Raw genomic sequence first — 5162 nt, forward strand, 5'->3', positions numbered from 1 at the left:
AGGTGGTAGACAATACAACATAAGGTCCCTTCCATCTGGGTTCAAGAGTTTTTACTTTGTGTCTTTTTACCCAGACCATATCCCCTGGGACAATGCCATTCCCCACAATCGGGGTTCTTTCCCCTTCATAGTATGCTTTGATTAGGGGCCAAATTTCCTGCTGTACTTTGGCAAGGGATTGCAACACTTTTAAATAGTCAGGGGCTGACTTCTCTTCCCCCGGGGGCTGTGCTCACCGGGTTATTGGTGGAGGGGCCGCATACATTATTTCAAAGGGAGTTAGACCATGCACATAGGGGGAGTTTCGAACCCGGAAAATGGCCAAGGGAAGGAGGGCCACCCAGTCACAGTCTCAATTACTAATTTAGAAAGGGTCTCCTTTAATGTCCAATTCATTCTTTCTACCTGTCCAGAGCTTTGTGGGTTATAGGCACAATGTAACTTCTAATCCATCCCCAAAGCCTGGGCTAGTCCCTGTAGGACTTTACTAATGAAATCCGGGCCGTTATCAGAATCTATAGCCTCAGGGATCCCATATCTGGGGAATATCTCCTCTATCAATTTCTTTGCCACCATCTGGCTAGTTTCATGTTTAGTTGGAAAAGCCTCCACCCATCCTGAAAAAGTATCCACCATGACTAGCAAATACTTGTACCCATACTTTCCTGGCTTTACCTCCGTGAAGTCTATCTCCCAACTTCTTCCTGGTGCCCTCCCCCTCTCCCGGATGCCTGTCAGGTGGAGCCCCTTTGGGGCTGGTCTTAGCTTTGCACAGCTCTCACATCCCCCCTCTCTGCCCTTTACCTTCCCCCACCCTCCACTTTACTATATTAACACTGTGTGATTGCTCAATAAATGAGACTTGATCAGAATACTGTCGTCTTGTCTCTATTTCTTCGTGTCCCCTGTCTATTCATTCCTCCAGGTTCAGTCTCGGTGCCCCACGCTGTTGCTCCGCAGGTCAGGGCACAGGATAGTCTGTTTTATGGCTTGTGTCAGCCATCTGGCCCCTTCCGCTATCTTGTACCCCAAGTAAACCACTGACCTCTGGCAGATATGCGCTTTTTGGCACTGGCCCGATATCCCAGGCTGCCCAGTTCAGCCAACAAGTTCTTCGTAGCTTCCATGCACTCTTCCTGAGTTGCTGTAGGCAGCAGCAGGTCATCCACATACTGCAGCAGAGTCACATGGGGGTGCCTTTTGTGGAAGGGCTCCAGATCTTGGCTTAGTGCCTCATTGAACAAGGTGGGAGAGTTCTTAAAGCCTTGTGGCAGTCTGGTCCAGGTGAGCTGCCCTGTCTTTCCCCCTCCTGGTTCTTGCCACTCAAAGGCAAACAAGGGCTGACTGACTTGAGCAAGAGGGACACTAAAGAAAGCATCCTTCAAATCTATGGTGGTATACCACACATGGGACGGTGGCAGGTGGCTAAGTAGGTTGTATGGATTGGGCACCGTGGGGTAAATGTCCTCTACTCTTTCATTTACCCTTCACAAATCCTGCACTGGTCTGTAATCTCCACTGCCAGGCTTTCTCACAGGAAGCAGGGGTGTATTCCATGCTGACTGACAGGGTTTAAGGATTTTTACTTCTAGCAGTCTATGGCTGTGAGGTACTATTCCCTTCCTAGCCTCTTCTGGCATCGGGTACTCCCGGACCCGAATGGGCAGAGCCGTGGCTTTGAGTTGGACCATAACCGGGGACAGGTGCTTAGCGAGGCCGACTCCTCCGGTTTCAGCCCAGGTGGAAGGGAACACTTGCAACCAGGAGCTCATGTCTCCCTGGCTCCCCTTTTCTAGAGCCACCAGGAATAGGCGATATTCATCAGCCAGAGATAGAGACAACACATGTACTGGCTGCAGGGGCTGTCCTTCTGAGTCCATGACTTTTATCCCTTTAGGCTCAAAATGAATACATGCCCCGATCTTGGTGAGTAAGTCTCTACCCAGCGAAGGTGCAGGACTCTCGGGCACAACCAGGAAGGAGTGGGAAACCTGATGCCTCCATGACTTTTCCCTTTAGGCTCAAAATGAATACATGCCCCGATCTTGGTGAGTAAGTCTCTACCCAGCGAAGGTGCAGGACTCTCGGGCGCACACAGGAAGGAGTGGGAAAACTGATGCCTTCCCAAGTCCACTTTCCTGTTGGTGGTCCAGGCACACCTCTTAGTCCCTGTTTCTCCCTGGACTATACTTGTGCGTCCTGGGTTTAGAGGACTGTGAGCTTGATTGAGAACTGAATATTGTGCCCCAGTATCTACCATGAACACAATGGGAGTCCCCTCCATGCACAGGGTTACCCAAGACTCGGGGAGGGGTGCCGAGCCTTGTCCCCATCAGTTTCCTTCTCCTAGGTGTAGGGTCCTGACAGGGCTCCCTCCTCCTTGTCTTCTTCTTTGTGGGCACTCTTTCTTCCAGTGCCCATATCTTTTACACAGGGCACACTGTTCCCGCCCCAGTCTGGGTTTGCGGGGTCCTGCTTTCTGGGGTGCCTCTGGGCTTTCCTTTACCCCTGCCAAGAATATTCTGGCCATCTCTTCCCTCTGTTTCTTTTTCTCTCTTCTTTGAAACTCTGTCCTCCTTCCTATTTCTATCCTGCATCTCCCATTCCTCCTTCCTTAGCCTCTCCCCCCTGTCCTCCGGAGTTTCCCTAGCGTTAAAGACTTTCTCTGCCTGTTGCAACATCTCCCTAATAGAAATTTCTCCCAGATCGTCCCGCTTATGGAGTTTTCTCTGGATATCGGGGGCGGCCCCCTTCTCCAGATCTGGAGGCCCCTTCGGGTGGATCGCCAGGTCGTGTCCACCGTCAGGTCGTGTCCACTGTCATTTGGGGTCACCACGTCCTCGCAGGCCTGGCCAGGGGAACAGGAAGCAGGGTGGGGGAGTGTCGAGGCTGCGCTGGGCGGCGGCTGCCATCGGTGTTGTTGTCGGCTGGGACCGGCCGCTGTGGTGTCGCAGCCTGCCTGGTCCCGGTGGCTGCAGCCAGCCCCGAGTGTCCTCAAGGCAGAGGCCCCCGCTGTTCCCGGGCCCCCTGGCTCACCCCGGCTCAGGCTGGAGGCCGTAGGGGGCCCAGGGTAAACAGGCCAGTCTCCCTTCCTTGCCGCTCTCTCTGGGAATAGGCAAACAGAAGATGTTCACTCGTCCAGGGTAGTTAACAGCACCCTGTTTCCCCTAAGCTGAGATAAGACCCCTCTTCAGCTGGGGAGGGTGCTCCGGGGGCAGAATCCCAGCCTGGAACAGAGCGGGGGTGGGGATGGTGGTGGGGTATGGCAGCTCTGTTTGGCTTATCTGCATTCGGACTTGGTGCTGCCCAGTGGGCACCCATTCCAGGCCGTCATCAGGGCAACAGCCACCACAGCATTGCACGGTCACACAGCTGGGCACCAGTTGTTTGGTCACACTGCCCATGAGCTCCATGCTCAGAGGCACCACCACCTCCCTGGGCTGGCAGGTAGCACGGGTATAGACATCCATCCAAGGCACCACTTTCTTCTGGTGATCAGGGGCATCAAGCTGGGAGACAGGGGCCTGGGCGCCAGCCAGCTGCAGCAGTGCGGCGAGCAGCAGGGGGCGTAGGGGGCTCATGGTGCCCGCCGGGCCGCGGTCTGGGGGCTCCCACATCGCCCTAGCCTGGCGGTGCGGGGTGCGGCAGCAGCCAGAGCCCCATGGCAGGGGCCGGGGCGCGGGGCCGGGCGGGGGGATGGGGACGGCTCCTCCAGGGTCCCCTCCCGAGCCCTGGGTGCAGGCAGCACAGCTTAGCACCACGGCAGCGGCCATAGGAGCGAGCAGGCGGGCGGCTGGTGGTGGCGGTGGTGGTGGCGGCGGTGCTGTCGGGGCAGAGGCGCCCCTCCTGCGGGCAGCGGGTCTGGGGGTGGCGGGTCCCGGCCGGGCAGCTGGGCCATGGCGCGGCTGCCCCAGAGCCCGTGGCAGCCCTGGCCGTGGGTTTTTCAGTGGCCGGAGAGAGGGATGGAGAGGGGTGGGAGATACAGATAAAGGGTCTTGTCTACTTAGACCGAGAATAAAAGGAAGGAAAAAGGAGGAAAGGAAGGTTTAAAATAGAGAGCGTAGAGAAAAATACAAAACCAGACCCCCCCCTCTAGTAAGACAATTAGCACAACCATCAAGCACACGCACCACATTGAATCACATTCATGCGGACCAGTCCTTCTTTCGCTCAGACGCGCGCTGCACTCACCACTCTCACTTTCAGGATCCCCGAGACTTCTCGTGATTCTCCCAAATGGGTCCACTCAGACTGCCTCAGAGTGACCAGCTCGACTTAGCACAACCAGCAAGCACGTGCACCACATCTCATGGCATTCGCTCGGACCAGTCCTTCTTTCGCTCAGACGCGCGCTGCACTCACCACTCTCACTTTCAGGATCCCCGAGACTTCTCGTGATTCTCCCAAATGGGTCCACTCAGACTGCCTCAGAGTGACCAGCTCGATCTTTCCTCCTCAGGCGCCAGATTTGATGGCAGGCTTCCTTCCTAGGGACGAAACACTCAGACCCTAGGGCCAGGGCTGGTTACCTGGACTTTTACCTAGGTGCCGGGACTCAAACCCGGACTTCCTCACTTGGGATTACTAACCCGAGATGAGACATGAGATGGCGACTCTTGCTTTATTCTGGATTTTACAGACACGAGGGGGCGACCCTCGAATTACATTGCCCTGTCCTGAGAAAAGAAACTCTGCCTCCGTTCGTCTTTTGTTCCCCCAGAAGCTCCCCCCGAACCCAGGACGAGCCCCCAAAATGTTAGGGTCCGTGACTCAGTGGGTCTCTTCTGGAGAACGAATGCACGAGTATGGAGATGCAAAAATCAAGCAGAGTTTTATTAAACCAGCTAGCTGGGGCCGACCGTCCTTCCAAGACACGCAGGTCTGGTTAGAGCAATTGACCCTGAGGCAATTTTAGGTAAAGATTATATAGGCTCCCACAACCGTTATACAAAAGCCCACGTTTATACAGCCAATAGTTTCAAAGCAAGCATTTCACAAACCAATAACTTTAAAACAAGAAAAATGTTACAACTCCCTTCAGGTGTCTCAACTGGGGAGAGATGGGTGGTATTGGCCTGGCACAACTCTTTCCTGTTATCTTGTGTAAGCAGACATGTCTACGTGACACGACACAGATCAGACAGGTCAGGCTCCGGGGGCTG

General features: G+C 54.9%; 1 pseudogene; it reads right to left on the bottom strand.

Annotated features, from left to right (window-relative positions):
* Positions 1-3167: 3167 nt before the first annotated feature.
* On the bottom strand, positions 3168-3581 carry LOC103733280 (annotated as a pseudogene).
* Positions 3582-5162: the final 1581 nt, after the last annotated feature.

This window comes from Nannospalax galili, unplaced genomic scaffold (assembly GCF_000622305.1).
Source record: "Nannospalax galili isolate Female #2095 unplaced genomic scaffold, S.galili_v1.0 scaffold734, whole genome shotgun sequence".
Taxonomy (NCBI): domain Eukaryota; kingdom Metazoa; phylum Chordata; class Mammalia; order Rodentia; family Spalacidae; genus Nannospalax; species Nannospalax galili.